The sequence below is a fragment of the Ascaphus truei genome, chromosome 7 (genome assembly GCF_040206685.1).
Source record: "Ascaphus truei isolate aAscTru1 chromosome 7, aAscTru1.hap1, whole genome shotgun sequence".
Taxonomy (NCBI): Eukaryota; Metazoa; Chordata; class Amphibia; order Anura; family Ascaphidae; genus Ascaphus; species Ascaphus truei.
In genome coordinates, this window is record NC_134489.1 from 56,288,468 (window position 1) to 56,309,528 (window position 21,061).

At 43.5% G+C, this 21,061-nt stretch overlaps 1 protein-coding gene across 5 annotated transcripts in view; it reads left to right on the top strand.

Annotated features, from left to right (window-relative positions):
- The window catches only part of PLEKHM3 (pleckstrin homology domain containing M3), a 201,774-nt gene that overhangs the window by 11,458 nt on the left and 169,255 nt on the right, over positions 1–21,061 (top strand). For 2 of the 5 annotated variants that reach the window (XM_075608510.1, XM_075608511.1), the window contains one exon: positions 637–712. The exons of 1 other annotated variant lie outside the window; for it this stretch is intronic. The gene's annotated coding sequence lies outside the window, so the exon portion shown is untranslated. Of the gene's footprint in view, positions 1–636; positions 791–21,061 lie in introns of all 5 variants that reach the window. 2 more of the 5 variants (XM_075608512.1, XM_075608513.1) reach the window with 2 other exon arrangements.

Genomic DNA, 21,061 nt, shown 5'->3' on the forward strand with positions numbered 1-21,061 from the left:
TTATCAAGGTCTCCTTGGTCGTAATGGGGTTAATATTTTAGTGGATGATCTCATTGTATTAGAAGACTGCAGGCTCACTTTCAAAGGCCATAATGTAAAGGGAGGGATTTTATTAATGTTGCTGTGCATCTGAAGTGGCATGTTGCAATAGGCCCCTGGAGATTTAAGACTGCACAATGTGCTACCAATGTCACGGGATTGCAGCGTTATGATATCATCTTAAAGCAGCAGTATAAGTATCTATGATGAGTATCTATTTACCTTTATTTGCAAAGTGACAATATTTGTATGGATTTTTGAAACCACGATAAACCTTTCTTAATCTATGGTTTTTATAAAAATAAAAATTGTTCTGTAAATGCATTCGGTGTCTGATAATCACTGCTTTATATACTTTGAGTCAGAAAATGTGACATTTTAGAAAATAAAAAGGAGTGGTTGCTTTCTAGCCCACCCAGAAGAATAAAATACATAAGCATTGCTGTTGGTGAACACCATGGAGCTATATATTAAGGAACCAATCATCCCAAAATGGTGATTTTAATTTTTATATATTTTGAACCAGGGGGGGTACACTAAACTGAATGGTGCTAATTACCGGTAATGTTGATGGTCTCTTCTCTATATATCCAATAGGAAGCTGCAACCAGTAACTGGCAGGGACCGGAGACTTGAATGGTAATACGTTTACCCACAGCTGGCATCTGTACCGGTAATTATCTCAGGAACCAGGGGCTCCTCAGTGCTGAAAAATTGCACTGGTCAGCTCAGCAGACACCCTGGTTCCCAGGTGGATTGCTGTTTTTGTTTTTATAATGCTAGAGTATCCCCCATCATGTACTTCCTGATTACTTGATCGCTCTTATCATTGCTCACAAGCATAGTGCCATTACATACAGGCCACAAATACATTATAAGGGCCATGACATACACTGGATGCCCATAAGACACCGAAGGGGTTCAGAGACACTACTGTCTTTTTTATACCACACAGTTTACAGTGGATGCATTTTTCTCCCTCCAGACATCAATTTATCTTTAGCTATTTGTCGCAAGTTCTGACCGGGGTATGGCGGCTGTCAGATTTTCACAGTGGTTGAAGGAGGGATTGTTTAGGGAGTAGCAGATACGCCGATGTGGGGAGAAATCACCTGTCCTGGGCATTATTGCGGAGGGGAGCCTAGCCATCCCATATCATAGGTTGGCAGGCATATACATTTGAAGACTGTCTTGAGCATGTTTATGAACAATGTAAAATTAGTTAATCATTGTTTTAGTGCATTTATATAGTAATCTGGCTTTTGTTTGCTTTACCACATCTTAAGAACTCCCTTACTCTGCACTTTTCAAAGCTGGTCATTTGTCAAACAGGGAGCATGCAGTCTGATTACATTATCCTTGGGGTGGAGGGAACGAGATACTGTAAATGTTTTTAAATACTTTAGGGCTTACTGAATAAGCCCCTTAGTTGTCTGGTTATTTTTTTTAGCATTGATCACCAAGATGTAAACCGTCAGTGCAATAAATCTACTTTGGTCCCGAAATGAGACTGAAGTAGAGCATGTGCTGGAAGGTGACATATGGAATAGCATCGCTTAGTATATATGGCTCTATGTATCAAAACTTTCACAGCTGGTGCAATTTTGTCTACTAGTTTTGCAGGCAGGGAACTCTTAAAGGAGCAATTCAGGCGCTGTTTTTATTTAATATTTTTTAACATCGATTTTAAGCAGGGGGTCTCCGGGTTGAACCCTATTAATTTTGGCTCCTGTCACCCCCTGATCCTGAGATAAAGACCTCCGAAGGGGGCGCTGGTATTTTGGCAAAATTTAAAGCCCTCAGTCACATAGGGCAATAGGAAGCCTCACTGGATGACTTCATGGCTTCTTATTGGCCCGCAGTGCGTGAAAGCTTGATGTGCCTTTGATGTCCCTTGGATCTAATTAAAGATGCAATTCATGCGCTTTTTGTTATTTTTTTTTACTTCGGTTTGAAGCAGGCGGTCTTTGGTGCTGAACCCCCATTTAATTTCATTTCCAGGGACCGCCTACTTCCCGAGATACAGACCTTCAAAGGGGGTGCTGGTATCTCGGCAAAGCTTAATGCTCCTGCATCACGTGAGCCAATAGGAAACTGAACTGGATGATGTCACGGCTTCCTATTGGCCCGCAGAGCGGGGGAGCTTCGAAACTTCGCCATTACATGAACTCTTCTAGCGGAGCGGTTACCGGCACGCCCTACAGAGGTCTATCTAAGGTCCGCAGAGCTGAAATTAATGGGGTTCCGCGGCGGAGACCCCCTGCTTCAATACCATGTAAAAAAAAATCGAAAATAGGGGGAAAAATCGGCCGATTTGATTGCCACTTTGCCACCCTAAAGGTTACATGCTCTCTATGTTCTCCTATTGACATTCCCCAAATGCAAGCAAAGAGGCTTGATGGGAAAAGTCTCCAAAATCCCCTTTAAATTGTTCACCCATCCAAAAAGTCATTGTGAAGTGACCCCTGTCATGGACGCTTCTGGGTCTCCAGCGTGTGCTTATCTAATAATTTCATATCTTGTTGATACCTGTTTCTGAGCTGCTACGCTCAAGATAGCCGTACGCATCCTTTCTGCTTCTTCATGCATCAACAAATACCAATGAAGGCTGTCTAAACTCCTGCCGGGATGTTGCGTGAAGGTGCATAAAGCACAGCTTCCTGGCAGATGCTGTCAGAGGTAATTGAGCAGAGAAAGTCATCTGTATGACAGGAAACATACCTTATCTTTTTTTTTTTTGTCCAATGATTGTTCTGTTTTCCAACTTTTCTGTTCTTCATTCTCTTCCCATGTCCATAAAGTTGCAGTCCCTCCTTGGATTAAAGTGAACCAATGGCAGTGACATGTTATTGTAGGGGATAGACACCATTATTTTTTTTTTAACTGTTTATTTTTCTGAACAGTTTTAAAGTGATGGTTAAGGAGTACGGAAACAAGAAAAGGGGACCCGGGAAAGGAAGGGGGGGGGGGGCACACATACAATTGTAACATTATATTTATTACATTCTGCTTTATAAACCATATAAAGTATTCCATTTTTTTTATAAGATGATTGACATCGTTTTGAACAAAAATCAAACAATTGTTGTATTTTTAAATCTCTTTTTATTATTATTTTTACTAATTATGCTAATATTAAAAAAAAAAGTTTACCAGAATAAACCCAACAGGTAGGAGATAAAAACAATGCAAGGGAAAACTAGAAAAACAAACAAAAACTGCACTTAAAAATGCTTAATTGAAATTTAACTTTTTTCCTATTGTTAACACTTTTTATTTTTTTTAAACATTAAATCACCGGAAAAACAAAAAGTCCCGTATCATCTGAGTGCCACCAGACTTCCAGGATTGCGACTGTGGGATTGCTCTGGTAGCTTTTGGCTGCAGCCAGCCTCCTAATGACTGCGACAGGAGTTTCTTTTCTAGGGTGAGGTCTCATGCCCACCCCCAGAAAACAAGCAAAAACACTATGATATTCCCTATGTCATGACGGCCTCTGGTGTGGCTACCATAGTGATGTTCAGGGTACATCCAGTGCCAGATAACCCAATAGGCACATGCCTAGAAAGCCCCCGTAGATGATATGTGTGTCTGTTTTAATAAATATAAAAAATTAACGAACCCCCAAGGTTAGGGGCCACTGTATGTTGACTGTTATGTAGTCCGTATTGAAAGCAAAAAGAATAAACACGTTAAAAAAAAGTATTCTAAGGAATTCAAATACAGTAATTAATACAATAATCTCTGCGTGTAATTTCGACGTCTGATTCACCTAGAGCAGGTAATTTGGTCCGTACACTACTCGTCTGTTACTCGTTTGGCTTGCGCTCATGGATGCCCCCTGCTTTATGTATACAGATTTGTAGCTGTTGATGTAAACCCCTTGTAAGTGCAGGCATCTGACACACCTGCACTACCTCCTTGCTGCCTCTCTTGTGTGTGCCGAAATACTACAACTCCCATAATGCATAAGCAGCCGGCAAGCACCAGGAAACAAAAAGAGACGTGTTTTTTTTTTCGTTGTTTTTTTTTTTGTTGTTGTTTTTTTTTTAAAGTATAGACTTGGGACAAAGTCAAAATAAATGGGCTAAATCGGGATGTCTGTTCACCTTATCTCTACAACAGGGGTGCGCAAACTGGGGGGGCACAACATTTATCATGGGGGGGGGGCACGGCGGTTGCAGAGGCCCTGCGCTCTTCCCCAAGGTAGTTAAATGAAATGGCGGGGGATCACGTGAGACCTTTTATAACTTCCAAGGTAAGGAGGGGGGTGCGAGCAGGGGAGGTGGGTGCAGCGGGGGGAAATTTGCACACCCCTGCTCTACTGCATTCATCTAAAGTGGTACCAAAGCATTTTGCGAAGTACAAGCCTGCAACACTTATCAGAATTAACAAGCCCCAACGGTGTGTCGGCACCAACACACAGACCTTTGATACAAGGATTGGGTGGCCGCAGCACCAGACATGACATACTTCCACGCAGTGCTTGGTAAGCATGTTATGTGATTTATGTAGTAATGCCTTGATAAGGCTCACAAGGTACAAGAATATTCAATGTTACTTTTCTTTATAAATACGGTTATACCATAAATACAACTGTAGTTTGTCTCCTATTGTCTGACCCTAACGCCATGTGTGGCATAATACATAGAGGAGGATCACTCAGACCCCAACCTCCACAGCAGGTGTTAGTCTGAGGCAAATAAGGCTGCGGCCACGCTGCCGCTGAGCTCGCTCATGCTTGAGATGCTTCACCAGCTCTCCAAGCATGAGCGATCGGTTGTCCTAAACATTTTTAGAGCAGGGGGGAGGCGTGGCTATTAAGGTTGGGGGCGTGTCATTGGCTGGATCTGGGGTGTGTGTGTGTGTCCCTCCATTTTCTCTCTCCCACCTTCCCTCTCTCTACCCCCTTCCCTCCTCTCTCCCCTCTTCCCTCCTCTCTTTCTCCCCATCCCCCACCTTCCCTCCTCCATCTCCCCACCCTTCCCTCCACTCTCTCCCCCCTCTCTCTCTCCCCGTCCCCCCCTCTCTCTCTCTTCCTCTCTCTCCCCATCCCCCCTCTCTCCTTTCTCTTTCCCCCATCTCCCCGATCCCCCCTCTTCCACCTCTCTCCACTCAGCCCCCCCCCCCCCCCAAACAAAAAAAAAATATAGAGAGGAGCAAATTAATAAAGATGCCTTTATTGGCAATGGCAATGTTAAAACAAACTATTGAATTAAAAACATTTGTGCAAGACAAATAAAAAACCTCTCTCTCTTCACCCCCCTTCACATCTTTCCGCTCAGCATATTCTGCCTCTCTGCCCTCATTGATCAGAGCAGGGTCATTTTCATTTAGTGTTTGTCGGCTTTTCTCAAATTCCTTTTTACGATTTTATATTTGTAGCCCTTGTTCCCCCGTACCCGGGAAGGAACTACCAATGCTGTGTTTACCTGTTAGCAATCAGGTGGCCTGAGCCCCCGCCACTGAGAGCCTGGGGTGATTCTGTTTTGTCTTGATGCAGCGCCTCCACCTGTAAGGGTTCCCAATGTGGTGGGATATGCCCCTTACAGGAACAACAATTATAATGATACACACACAGACAGGTATATAACAACAGCATTTACTGAGCGCAGACCCCGGTACCCTGTACCACACAGTATTATAGGCCCCAACCTGATACCACCAGTGAGTGTCCCCAAAGTATATTGGGTGCCAGGCACCAAAATCCTGATGTCCCTTCCTCCCAATGTCAAGGCCCACCCCAATTGTTGGAGATAGCGGTATCCCGTGAAGTGTTGGTGCACTTAGTTGGGTACCTGCCTGGGGCTCCTGCATCCGGGTGATGCAGAAGAACAAAAAGGATCTGTCTGATCCAACGTTGTCGTCCGCGATGGCGTTCGCCTCCGCGTGAGGGGAATTCCGGCGTGAATAATATCACCTTACCGTCTTTAACATGTAGATGGTATAGTCCCAGACCACAGGCCGCAGTCACCGCATGACGTCTCACCGGTGCTGTACCTGACTATTTGCAGCTACTAGGGAAAGGTCCCTAACTATGGGCTTTCCCTATAGCAGCCACAACCTACTGTGTGTCAGGGCCTAGCTGGGGCTTAAGGGGGAGATCTGGCCTAGTCCAGGAAAGCACTGCTCCATGGACACTACCTGCTCCTCAGAGGTCCCTCTTCCCACTGCTGTGGCCTCAGCGCGCCAAATTTATCTCTTGGTGAGCAAGGGAGTCCAGCCGCGCTATTGGCTGCTGCAGCCCATGTGTCTAGCAGCCCCAGGGGCTGCTGGGACTTGTAGTTCCCCTGCGGAGCTTTGGGTGTAATGGCCGCTGCTATACTAGCTCCTGCGCATGCGCGAGGTGGTGCAAGATGCCGCCGCAACTCGGAATACGCTCTGCGCTTGCACGAGTGCTTCCGTGCATGCGCGACCAATCCAACATGGCGGCCCCCGCTTTCGGGTGCACCGCAAACCTCCCTGCCTAGCCGCACTGTCCCCAACCGCAGCGGAGGCAAAGGGAAAGCCGAGGGGAACCCAGAGGGGGATGTGGCTACATATTTGTTACAGTATCATTCAATTTCATTTTTGTATTTTCTAAGTCCTTGTTATGTTATAAAAATAGAGCAGTATTAATGGCTTATTTTTGTATTTCAATCTTAAAATATAAATTAAAATGTAAAAAAACAATTGGTCAATAAAATAATAGAACAATAAGCCTGTTTCCCATTAAAAAATGTGTTGTAATATTTTTTTAAATAAAAAACTTTCAGTATGATGTCATAGTTTTTTTTAGTTTTTTTTATATTAAACATTACAATTTGAGGAAAGGCCCCCAAAGTCTTGGTGCCAAGGCAGTCCAGAGGGTCTTAATCCACCACTGGGTACATCATAAGGTCACTGTAATGTCTGAAACAGCAAATTCCCCATCAAGTATTTATTTCTTTGTTTTTACTTTATGTGAACCAGGGGGTCTTCCGAGCAGAACCGCAGCACTTAATGCTGCAGGGGCCCCTGATTGCTGAGGAGTTATTTAATTTCTACTTGTGCCAGTACAAAGGAAAAACAAAGATGCCTGCTGGGTCACCTAATGTGAAGCTGCAATGTCATCCCGCGATGATATCACCGCTTTAAATTAGCTGTCGGAGTAAGGCAGAATGTCGCTATTGCTGCATTAAAATTTGGTGCAAATGAAAATGAGATTTCAGCAATCATTTTTAGAATTGCCACTATATTCACAAATAAGTATTTATTCATCGATGGGTTGCAATATTCATTTGAATGTAAATGTTGTTAACGTAGTTTGTTAATGCTAGCAATACAAATAATCGTTAACTCGTGGAAATCTGCGTTAATTAGTGAGAGATGCAATTGTGGGGGGTAGGGGAAGATATTATATTTGTCTTCTAACAAAATCCTAAAAACATTGAACCCTTTTGATGCATTGGAAAATGAGTTATCGTGCAACATAAAAACCTTACAAATAAAACACAACAAAGCATATTACCCATATGTGTAAATGGTTAGTTTTTAATAACCGGAGTGGCCAGGTAATCATTCGCTGACCATGACAAGCTGGCCACTTGGGCTTCTGAAGCCGTGCTTATACCAAAGGCGGGCCGTGCGCGCGACACCAAACAAAGCAATGTTGGCAATTTGAGGTTGCACATGGTGCGCGCGACAGACGCGTCCAAGCGTGCAAATTTATATACAAATAAAGTCAGACAACATGGCCGTGGTAAAATATATTGCCAAGCAAAGAGGAACAAGGAGCAAAAGACTGAGTCTAACATCAGAGATTCTATCATGGTGTAACGCGTAGCTCACCACAAACGAGGCGCGACCACGGGGCTGAGGTAGGGATTGATATAGAACGCCGCGCGTCTAGAGTGTAGGATAGTCTTGCAGGCCGGATCAGGATAATAGAGGACAGCATAAACGTGGTACTTGCCGGGTCTAGGCGTGTAGAGTAGGGGATCGTTGGGATACGTAGCCAAGGATTGGAGTCAGGATTGGAGAGAGCAGAGTAGTCAGCCAAAGCCAGGGTCAGTGTAGGAGAGTATCACGAGGTCCAGGGAACAAGGCAAGGTCAGGCAGCAAGGTAAAGACAGACAGGCAGGAGTAGTGAGGTACAGTGTCACAAACTGGAGTTATGCTCGGCAAAGCAGGAGAGTACTGACAAGGTGTATATATAGGACCTCCCTCCAATGGGAGTCAACCAGGAACTGAAGGAGGCCTCACTGATAGACTGCTGGATCGTGCAGGTGCAGCCGATTAGGAGTGGGGGTGGTACCTCTAGAGAGAGTGTGCGCCCTGTAGGTAACCCGCGCATCACGTTGGTGACCCGGTCGCGTCACTGCTGCCGGAGGGATAGCACACCATGGACCTGGGGACCGCGGGGACCGAAAGAGACTGGCCTGCCCGCGCGCTGCGCATGAGAACTGCCGCTGGGATGCTGTTACGCCGGTGCTGCCCGCTGACCAGACCCGTCCCTTATACTGAGGTGGGGACGTATAGGAACACACACCCGCAGCAGAAGGAGCGTATCCGGAGTGTGGTGAATTAGGCGTTGCCAGGCCAGGTGGTGTTAGCTAGCAATACTTGCCGGTACCGGTTAAAGAAGTTCCGTAGTCGTAGTCCAAGCCGGGTTCGAGGGGTATCAGAGTGAGCGTTGTCCAAGGAGTGCCGAGATCGAGAGGCAGAGGGGGTAGTCGTACAAGCCGTGTCAGAACCTGTGAAAACACTAAGAGAATCCTGAAGTACTTCCATGCAGAGACTGTCGAGCAAAGACTGAGAGCAGAGAGGAGCTAGATAAAGCAGGAAGGTCCAATTAGGAACGGGGGCGGGACAGGAAGAGCTACAGGGAGACACTGCAGATTGGTGCAGGCATAACAGGCCAGGTGAGACTTGTTGGTAGCCTGAGTATGCCCGTGCGGCTTGCGGGGGCGGAGCCTGAGGTCCGGGGGACGGGAAGAAGTGTGTGCAGACTGAGCGCGCTCCGTAACTCCTGTACGCGCGTGGACCGAGCCAGTGGATGGTGCAGGTGTGCGCGCGGGAGGGCGTGGGCGCGCCCGGCGCTGAGCAGAGGAATCGCCGAGGGGAGTGAGTGCTCTGTGTGGGGAGCGCGGAGAACGCCGATTCCTGACAGATGCCCACTTGGATCGCTTCTAGTACCTGAAGGACAGGTGAGGGTTAAGGGGACAGAACCACTGGAATGGCGAATCCTCACACATGGGCAGAAGGTTATATTGCAGATATAAAAGCCATACATATTCCATGGCCAGAAAATATTACAGCAGATTTTCTCAGTCGCAACCTAATTCGCCCAGGAGAATGGTCGTTAGACAACCAAGTATTCCACAGGTTGGTAGAACGTTAGGGGCAGCCAGAAATAGATCTAATGGCTACTCGCCGAAACAGTTGGAGAATTATTGTGCAAGTTATTTTCATCCCAGCGCAAGTCACACAGATGCCCTCAGTTTCAAGTGGCAATTCAATCTGGCATATCTGTTTCCTCCAATTCCTCTAATTTTCAAGGATAGTGAGGAAGATCAGGAGCGATCAAGCGGAAGTGATACATGTGGTACCATATTGGCAGAGGAGACCATGGTTTGCCCATCTTATAAACATGGCAATAGACACGCCATGGCATCTGCCAGATGTCAAGGGACTGATGCAACAAGGACCAGTATATCACCCAACCCCAAACAATGGGCCTTGGCAGCTTGGAAATTGAGTGGAAGACATTGAGAGAAAAGGGATGTTCAGATAGAACAATATAAACCTTGTTGGAAGCAAGAAAAAAGTCTACATCAACGGTATACTACCGAATTTGGTTATGCTTCAGAGATTGGTGTGTGGAACAGAGACAAAAAAAAAAATTTCTCCAAATACTGTGACAATAGTAGAATTTCTACAGGAAGGGTTTGATAGAGGACTCCGCCTCAGTTCATTGAAGGTGCACATTTCGGCATTTTCCGCACTGTTCGAGAAGAATCTAGCAACTGAGAGATTTATTATTTGTTTTTTACAAGCGGTCAAGAGATTAAGACCACAAATCAAGAGTAGGGTGCCGGCATGGGACCTGGTACTGGATGTTCTCACTATGTACCCTTTCGAACCTATAGATCAAATATTATTACACATATTCACATTATTGAAAAATACATACACACACACACACACACACATATATACACACACACACACACACACACTTTAAGAGTATACTTTAATCATTGTAAGTCGCACTGTCAGACGGAAAAGACCAGCGCGCCCATACAAACAAGGGCATGAATTTTTATGATTTTGTATATTTCTTACTCCCAAAATGAATCTAATGCAGGGAGAGTTTGCTGCAAAAATGCCAACCGTTTGCATTTTTAACGAGAGGGGATGGGGAGAGAGAGAGAGGGGGGGGGGGAGTGAGAGAGTGAAGGGTGAGGAGCAGTGCAAGACGAAAAGAGGGGCGGGGGGGGGGCTTCACAGGGCCTTATCTCATAACATTTTAACCCCTTTTGAAGTTACTGTCATGGAAGGTGACATTCCTGATAGCTATCACATCAGCAAGAAGAGTGGGAGAATTACAAGCCTTGTCTTGTAAAGAACCGTTTGTGGTCATCCACCAGGATAAAGCAGTGTTGCGACCAGTGTATAATTTTTTTTGCCGAAAGTAGTTTCTCAATTTCATATAAACCAAGAAATTGTAATTCCTTCATTTTGACCAAAACCAGGTAACAGAAAGGAACAGAGATTTGCATAATCTTGATGCTTGAAAGCCTATATTGAGAGGGTGCAGGACATAAGAAAGTCGGATAGACTGTTTATCATTCCAGAAGGACCAAGGACGAGGCAAGCAGCGTCCAAAGCAACTATATCCAAATGGATTGTGTCATGTATCCGAAAAGCATACGAAAACAAAGGACAGAATCCTCCTTTAAATTTAAAAGCACACTCAACGAGAGCCATGGTCATTCAATGCACAAGTATCACCAGGACAAATCTGCAAAGCGGCAGTGTGGTCTTCATTTAACATATTTATGAAGTATTACAGATTGGACATCCAGGCTTCAGCTGACGCAAGCTTTGAGCGAAAAGTGTTAGTCTGTAGTAAAATAAAGTGGGAAAAATGTAATCAATAAAATAGTTGAAACTGATATTGGCATTTGGGTTTTGTTTTGCCTCCCTAAGTAATACTGCTGGGGTATGTCCCGACGGTGCCCACTGCCAGGGTGAACAGGAGAAGAGAAAATTTAACCAATTTACAGTAATTTTTCTTTTCCTGGAACCATGGCAGTGGGCACATAGTTACCCTCCCTATGTATGCCTAATATATATCAGTTGTATTTTTCAGCTATGGGAGAATCCAGATAAAAATGTGCAAGTAGTGGGAGGGGCCTTTATGGCCTACCTGGAAGATTTCAATTTCCTGTCCTACGAAGCTGAGGATGGAGTTACGGTGCCCACTGCCATGGTTCCAGGAAAAGAAAATTACAGTAAATTGGTTACAGTTTCTCTTTTCCGGAAGACAGCCGTGTCACGTGAGCGGTTCAGCCAGTGAGGGCGAACCACTCGTGTGACATCATGGCTACCTCCCGATGCTGCCTGCAGTGCAGGTTTCGGGCGTGCGCATCGCACTAGTGACGTCACAAGGGAGCGCGCGCACTGCCGGAGCTGGTATAATCAAGGCCTAAGGCAGTGATTTTCAACTGGGGTTCCGGCGGCCGCCGGGGGGAGAGCTGGGATAACTCTCCCAGCTGTCCCAGGCCTGGCAGTGCAGCGGCACCAGCACATAGCAGTCACCCAGCAACAGCAGCCGCCCGATCACTTCTCTTTCCTCTCCCTGCTTTTGCTGTCAACTTCCGGCTGACAGGAGAGAGGCAGCATGAGCTTGAGCCGGCTCCCTTAAAGAGACAGAGTTTATGTGGGGGGGGGGGGGTTTGAGCGTGTGTGTGTCTGGAAGGGGGAGACAGTGTGTGTCTGTGTGTGTGTGTCTCTGTCTGTGTGGGGGAGGGGGAGAGAGTGTGTGTCTGTGGCGGAGGGGTAGAGTGTGTGGGAAGGGGAGAGCGAGAGAGAGTGTGTGGGGGGGGTGGCGGGGGAGTGTGAGTGAGAGGGGGAGTGTGTGTATGTATAGAAGAGAGAGATTGAGAGCGAGTGTAAGGCTAAGGCCATACAGCCTTCATCCGCGTTGAGGAGTGCAAAGGCTGTAACGTCACCCATGTGACGCGGGTGCATTTTCTGTCCTTGGTAGACGCGCCGTGGGGGGCGTGCCTAGGGGCGTCACGGAGCTGGTTCGCCCTCTGCTGTCGCGACTGCGGCTCCGCACGGTCTATGGGCGTGATCAATGCCTTTAGGCAATGTGATCGTGCTCTGCATGGACTGCGACATCCTGGACTTAGCCTAAGGGAGAAAGTGTGGGAGGGGGGAGAGACACGAGAGACGGGGGGAGGGGGCGATGGCTGGGGTTCCACGGGGGGTGGGGGCGAGGGTTGGAGTTCCCCAGAATTTCACAATCGAATTCTGGGGTTCCCTAACCAAGAAAATGTTGGAAACCACTGGCCCAAGGGGTAAAGATATTAATACGTTCAACATTATAGGAGAAATTCAGGTTTTTTTATTATTATTATTATTATTTATTTTTATAAACTTTTTTTTTTTTTTTTTAAACATATGATTGAAGCAGGGATCCTTCCCTCCAAAGGGGCTGCCGGTATCTCGGCAAAGTTTAAAGCTCCCGCATCAAGTGAGCCAATAGGAAGCCGAACCTGATGACGACATGGTTTCCTATTGGCCCTACGGGTGAGAGAACTTTGAAACGTTGCTATTACATGAACCCTGCTAGCCGAGCGGCTGCCAGCACCCCCTATGGAAGCAAGTATCTACGGAAGCAGGGTGTCCCCGGAGCTGAAATGTAATGTTCTTCAGCTCCTGAGAGCCCCTGCTTCAATCCCATGTTTAAAAAAAAAAAAATTGCACGGAAAATCGCCAGCTTGGATTGCCTCTGTAATGTGTATTCTAGTTCCGCTAGTCTAATCTTACCTATGTATAGAGTTGCCAGTATATGCATAGGCAAGATAGACCTAAATCAAGCCAAAGGTAGGGGATAAAAAAAAAATGCATTTTTTTACGGTGGCCTAATATTGCTAAGCATTGGAGTTTAGTGAAGAGCATATGAATAAACAATTGGCTGTTAATTCCTCATCTGCATGCTCGCTGTATTAAGTTCCTGCTTATCGCTGCAGTAACGCTTGCTTTTCTCTCCAGACAGTACACGCTTGCAGTCCATCATGGCTGTCATAACCAAGTTCTACTTCTGTCCCTATCACCTCCACATACTGCCTGTCTAAACAGGATAAACACTATTCATTCTCAAAGGTGGAGATCTCTATACTTAAAGGGGCAAACAGCCCCATGCATCATTACAATACCCATTCTTTAGAAATAAAAATATGTGGTATTTTGGAAGCTATGTACAGATGCAGCGGCCATTATTGAAACACTTCACGCTGTGTATACCTCGGAATACCTATGTCATGACCCGTGATTTCTTCCAACCGTACCGCCTTTAGACGCGAGTGCAGAAAATGGCATTTTAGTGTTCTGGCTTTTAAACACCTGAAATTGACGCAGTAGCACAATACTGTAAACATTACAATTCATTTGCATTTAATTGCACACAATCCATGAAATTCAAACAAAGCAACCACGATAAACACATGTGCCTGGGGCGATTGGCCGCGTTAATGCTGCGTGGAGTACAGCAGAGCACATGAAAACGGCGCCGTGATTTGTTCAAATAACGGCCGCTGGTTCTGTATCAAGAAAAGGACCAGCCAAATGTGTTTTGGGGAGTTTTTAGCCCTGTATCTCTTAATGTCTATCTTCCTTTTTTTTTTTTTTTTTTTTTTTTATAAATGTGTGTGTGCATCATGTGTTTTGTGATATGTTGTGACAGGGAAGTTCAGGGAGGAGTTACCCGACGTATTATAATTGGATGTTTTCAATTTTGCATTTGAGAGTTTTGAAGCAATTTTTTCTTTTCTTTTGCTAGTGCCAAAGATATCTGCCACATCTGACTTTGAATTAGCTTTTATTAAACAAAACTGCGTGAAAAGTAAGAAACATGATAAACAAGTATCATATATATATATATATATATATAACCCATCTATCCCCACCCAATCGCAGATCAGGTCCCCTAAGGTGTTCTGGGGTCTGGCTATATGTCTCTGTGTGGTGCATACCTGCTGGCAACAGGAGGGCCTGAGTCTCCCGCGATGACATGGGGGACAACAGGACAGGTTACTGGGGTGGATGCCTTCGTTCTCCTTCAATGGTGCAGCGCCTCCATCTGTAGTAAGTCCCAGGAATGCGGGGTGGAATCCCTACCACAGAAATCCCCCTCCCAGGGATGAGAGATTCCAGTCTCACACAAGATTCTCTTTAAAGCAGCAGTCTCTTTATTCTCTTGGGCAGCAGCAGCAGCCGACAGGTACAGTTGATGCACAGTCCACTAACTGTTCTCCCTTGTGATGGTCCCTGCCGCCACTCTGGACCAAAGGGCATCCAGCGTGGGGCTAGCTCTTCCCTCACCCCCTAAGCAGGGTGAGAGGTATTTGGTCCACCTATAACTCACTAGCTATATCAGCTCTACTCATGAGCTGATCACTCCTCTCCTCCTAACTCACTATCACTACTGTCAGACTGACAGAACACACACCCTAAATAGGAAATGCACTGCTCTTTTATGATCTCAGCAGGCATCGCCCCTGTGTCTCTTGATTGGACACAGGGTCAGGTGACCTACCTCCACCATTCAGGGCAAGTGCTTGAAGTGGGGGAAACCCATGATAACTCCTGGCAACCTGCCCTTATCAGGAATTATACCAGGAGGAGGATAGAATTATAGCCCCATTTCTTACCAGGGCTACATATATTTGCGCGAAATGCAAGCACGCTACGTTGTTGTTCTGATGTCCTTCCAACATGCACCTTTCAGAAACCTGAAGGAGCAAACCCCAACCCTCAAATACCAAAAAAAAAAAATTTCCTTATTTTATCCTCTGGGTCGGGGGAATGTGGTTCGCTCAGGGGAAGCCCCCAGTTTCCATAAATGTAAGGGGGGAAAGTGTATGTGTGTATATATATAATACAGTATATGGGATTGCTGCTTTCATACATAACCCTTTTTCAATCTATGGATCAAAACCTTTGTGTCTCCTATGTCCTCAAAATGTAATAACAAATTGGTGATTATAGATGGCCACAAGAAAATAGACTCTCTTTTTCTATTTCAATGTAGCTCGCTTTCCAATATCTGGTTTCATGTCCACTTAATTTTTTTTTTCAGCAGCACTTTGTCAAAAAAAAACATTCTCTCTCTGCTTGTCTGCTTTTAGAAGCCGAGCGCACAAGGAGCTTATGTAATGTTCATTAAATGAACTCAAGGACCCTGAGTGTTTTCTGCAGAGAAAATCAGTATCTCTATCACTGATATAGAACAGGAGTCATGCTCAAGTTTTTGCGATGCCATCATCTTGGGATGAGAGTTCAGGTTTTAAAGCTACTTTTTGAGAGTGAAAGATCTCATTTCATATTTAATTGTAGTTTGCTTTTTTTAAGTATTTCTCTTTCAATGTCTTGAAAAATAAATACATCTGCATGTGAAACAACACTGCAATTTAACGTGGAGTATGACCATGGATTTCCAAAAATGAACAGTCCACTCTTAAAAGAAAAAGCAGGCGGCATTAGCAATGAATCTCGAGGCCTTTTACCTTTGCAGTGTCATAAATGGCATTACAAATCCCAGACAGCTGAGCCCATCTAAAAAAGTTGAGTCAATCGCTTCCTTTTAGAATTCACTTTAGGAGATACACAATCTTGTAAATTGTGCATATACATTTCAAAGCCAATTACAAATATGTAAAAAGGAGAGCTAACACAGGGATTTAAACCAGGTTCACCCACTTCCAAGGCAGTGTTCTACCACTATTCTTCTACATCAGCCAGTCTACCAGGTGTTGATTGTCTTTAAATATTATTCATTTTTTAAAAGTCACATTGATATGATGAGATGTAAATGACATTGAATGGAAGTGGATGACCATCCTCATACATTTGTGTCATCAGGGGTTGTTACTACTCCTTGAGAGAGCGCAACTGGTGTGTGAAACGCGTGGGAGGACACATTCTCGTTGAGACTGCCACTTTCTTAATGTTCTAATAAAACCATCACTATTTTTCTATACCTAGTTTCCCTTTCTTCATGATTGAGGATTTTTTTGGGGTGAGTGCCCTGGATCTCCTGTTGCAGATTCGTTGTTACTACCAACCAATTTCAGCAGTCCCACAGCACTCTGGACTTCCGGCATCAGAAAACACCCGTTCATTTCATGTTTAACCGTTTAGCTTGGTAAAGGAAATGTATTTTGATTTTAAGAAGACCTTTTATAAAAGAGAAACAGAATCATAAATGTTTCTTTTTTTTTTCTGTGTATTTCTTAAACATTTTGGCGGATATGAATAAAGACTACCATTTGTTCTGGAGATATGAAATAGAGTACCCCACCTAAAGTTATACATGTGTAGCACAGTTAGTGATGAAAGAGGAGATAGACCATTAGCAAAGAATCTATGGAAATTCTTCCTTTAGGAATGCAAAGGCAAAAATGTGTATAAACCAGAGGATTAGGAAGAGAGTCTTCACTTGTTGTCCAGAGTTTGGGAGAATAATACTTTGGGAAATCGCTCTTACTTTTGGAGTCCAAGCATTAAATGGTGGGATGTCTCCTTTGTATATGAACAAAGATCGTTGTAGCTGCCCTCATGACCTCCCTATTCTGTGGTGGCTCATTAGCAGAGCTGGCCTCTTCTCCCCTCATTGCACTTTACAAGTGATTTTTGTCAACAGAAATGCCTTCCTATACAGGGAGGTGCTGTGAGCCAGCAATTTATTAGAGATAATGTAGGGAGCTGCTCAGAAAAGCTAGACATGATAAAAAAATAAAAACACATTGGGGATTTCTACAAGCTGTTTATGCTGTATATAGTTCTTTCTGATCTATTTGTGTGTTTCAACAGACCTGTGCAAACTTGGATTATCCTGGATAAAGCAAAAACACAAATGGCGAACAGAATCACCCAGGTCCCTATTGGCACGCACTCATGATGCACAAGTATAATTAACAAGGATACATATCCATTAATTTCAACCAAAATTCCCACTACCCCAATGAGGTAGTCATTTTTAGTCTTTTTTTTAACTCACCTGTACATACTTGCACTTGTTTCGGCGTGACTATCTGTCAACATTAAAGTTTTGTTATTTTCTGTTTTTATACAGACTGTCATTGAGGTAGTGGGAATTTTGGTTGAAATTAATGGATATGTATCCTTGTTAATTATACTTGTGCATCATGAGTGCGTGCCAATAGGGACCTGGGTGATTCTGTTCGCCATTTGTGTTTTTGCTTTATCTCCTCCCTACGCACCTGGAGCCTTATACTTGATTGTTTGTTTTTGGTACTGAGCGATAACTGTATTTTTGTGTGTTCACTATCCTGGATAAGCCAGGATGTTTGGTGGTTTTAGTCATTAACCAAAGCTTAATGCAGCTTTGCAGCGATTGTTTACGTGCCTTATTTCACTCTTGCCTTTACTTCTAGTTTAAAGGAGCAATCCAAGACAGCATTTTTTTTAAATATAGCATTCAAGTCTCTGGAGCTGAACCCTGTTAATTTTAGCTCTGGGGACCCCCTACTTCCTGAGATACTTACCTCCTGAAGTATGTGCCAGTAGTCGCTACAACTGAGCAAGCAGGGCTTTACATTTTTAAACTGCCGTGTGACATGAGCCAATAGGAAGCCAGACCTATCACATTACGGCTTCCTATTGGCCCGCAGGGCTCTAGATCTTTAAACAGCGGACATATTGTGAACGCTGGTAGCCAAAGAAAGCTGCTACCGGCACCTAATTCAAAAGGTAAGTATCTCCAGAAGCAGGGGTTCCCTGGTGCTGACATTTAAGTGGTTGAACTCCAGAGACACACCCTGCTTCAATCCTATATAAAAATAATTGCAAAAAAAATCGCAGTCTTCGATTGCCTTTTTAAAGTAAATTAAACATTTAAGAAATATTCTGTTTACTGCTATGCCGTTTGTGTCATCACTTAAAAGCATTTTCATGTGGTGCCCCAAACTTTAAAATTAACTGCAGCTCTGAGGAACTAACTACCCTTTTCAAACAATATAAAGTTTATGGTGAAGAGAGACACAAAAACTTTAGTGGAGCTTTCGAGTCCCTCTGAACCTTCAACCGATTTCATTTGAGTACATACAGTATAAAGGAACTAGCAGTGTGCTGAAGTACCTTTGTTGAACATTCACTGAAGTATTGTTAGTTGTGCCTTCAAATTACTACTTATTTTACTCAATTTCACTAGATCAAATTAAGGTTTATTCAGCTCCTGGAGGTCAATATCGCTTTATGTTTAACTCTCCGGCTGCGATTATAGTAGGTGCGACGGTGCGTGAGATTTTGCATGCTTCAAGAACAAAGTGCAGCAGCTGATAGGGGCTGGCCATAGTGCGCGGGCGCGATGCAGAGCAACTGCGCTGCAGATTTTTCAAAAGACATTTTGTTTTTTCGTGCGACAGGCGCATCACAGCCGCGGCATTGTGCTTAAAATAGTTTACACCCTGAGTTCCATATAGAGAAGATTGGAGGGAAACATTTATACATACTTGATTTTGAATTATATTGGGATTCAGGCAGTAAATATAATGATATACAAACATGATCACTCCATCCAGTCTTTGTCAAAGAAGAAAGATACATCAATTCAAACAGCAACACACTAGAAAAGCAATGTATATTACTTAAAAACATAACCTTGTGACTTGGTGCTTAAAAACAAGTATCATAAGAATAAAAAGAAAAATGCATAATTTTAGCAATATGAAGGCCATAGAGCATGGCAAACACATTCGATCTGTTACTCCTTCATAAGGCTTCAGAAAGCTTTTAGCATTAGGAGTGAGGCAGCCTCATCCATTCATAGCTTAAGTGACTAGCTGGACCACTTTGAATTCTCACTCCTGGAGATAGAAATATCACAGTAAAATGAACATATCTCGATCAAAAATTATAGTCACTCATTTGGATCCTCAGTCAGTCTTGGACAGCGGAGCTAAATGCATTAAACTCAGGTCTATTATATGAAATTTGGGGCTTTATTCAACTTAACCACTTCCATTCATGGCTAGGAATTGCCTTTCTTCCTCTTCACTTCCTTTATGTGGGATTATTTTGCTGACCACACACTCTTTTTAGTGTTTTTCCTATGGGAGTTGAGAAGCCCTCTTGGCCTTCATGCCCCAAACTGCATGTGCTTTTGGTTGCCATTGTTCTGAAGCACTAAATACTGTTAAGTTTTTTTAACGGCTTATACCATTTACGTAAAAGAACATAATAGAACCAGCTATTGTGTTTGTAGACAAGATTCTAAGCTTTATGTAACACTCCTTGCCCTGCTCTAAATGAGTTTACATTAAATTGAATATATACATGGCAGTGCTCAGTCTTCCTGTGCACGCTGGGCATGGATATGCCGATAGAATAAGGATGGGCGCCAGGAACTTTTATAGTATAAAAAGAGCTTTATTCAACATCTGTTTATAAGGCTCACTATACAATGACAGACTTCATACTAGATTTATTAACTGGTGGTAAATCATAAAGTTACTTTCTGTTTCCCCTGGTAGCCCTCACTCCTACACTGGGGAGGTACTTATGTTTGCCAGCCTAACCAATACTAAGGGAAACAATCTCCTCCATAGTGTCAACGATGCCCCATCTCATGTGGGCCCCTGCTAAATGTCCTTTGTCTTTTCTAACAATTACTATTAAATAGTACAAAAAGGCGATGACGTCCAAATAAGTTAGGATATTGTCAAAGATGTTTGCATACTTTGAGTAGAATCCTTCTGTTGGATCTTAGTATCGTGATGTTAAAATGTGATCGCCAGCAAAGAAGTTTCACTTTAAAAACACTACATTTTATTTTTGCAGGGAGCAAATACATGTAAACATTCAACTGTAATTAACTAGGAGTCTTAAAAATTGAGGGATACATTTAATATACTCCAAAGCGGCAGTCCGTGACGTTCTCAGACGAAAATCCCCTTTAAACTTCAATGGGGATTTTCATCCTCTGTTTCTGTGTGTATTAAATGTACCACTAAATTGTCAGGATTCTGCACCGCTGCAACAAAGGTAATGATCCCTCTGATTTGAACTATAGATTGTAGCATCAGGGCCTCCCTTTTTCTTATGTTGTCATTTACCTGTTGTAATTATACCCATTGTTTGGACTTTATTTACCTTGTATTGTAATATTGTAAAGTGCTGCATAAACGGTGGTGCTATATAAATAAAATTATACATACATCGATGCTTAGATAGGTAAATCTCTACTGCAAGTCTAATGTACAACAATATAATTCAATATTTTAATTTCCGCTCTATAATTTTTGTCGGTGATGACCAATGATTTGAGTTACAGTGTATGGTCTGTTGAAATTGGGAAAGAATAACAATCAGTTGCCTTTGATTTTCCTGAGAAAACAAACATAGATTTTTTTTTTTCAAAGACATGAAATGTTCTATTTGTCATGTTCAGAGGTGTGTATAGTAACGGCCTCTGAATGATCTATTCTGTTGTCTGAGCTTCTCTCGGTGTGATATGCAATCTATTATTCACTGCACGTGGTAGCACTGTTTCTTTTGTGGGAATCTGAGAATTCTGCCTTCTCATTACGTTGTAGCTGTCCATTGGTTATGGAAATCTGAGACCAAATATTAACTTAGTTTGATAAAGCTTATCTCGGCCAATATTATGTTTTTTTTTCTATGTTCTGGCTTATCTGGTGTTCTGCCCTACTTAACGTAGGCTTAAATTAATGAAAGTAATAGTTAGTATACTCCATAAACCTGCAAAGACAATGGGAACCTTGTTTTGATAATGTAACCTTTACCTATG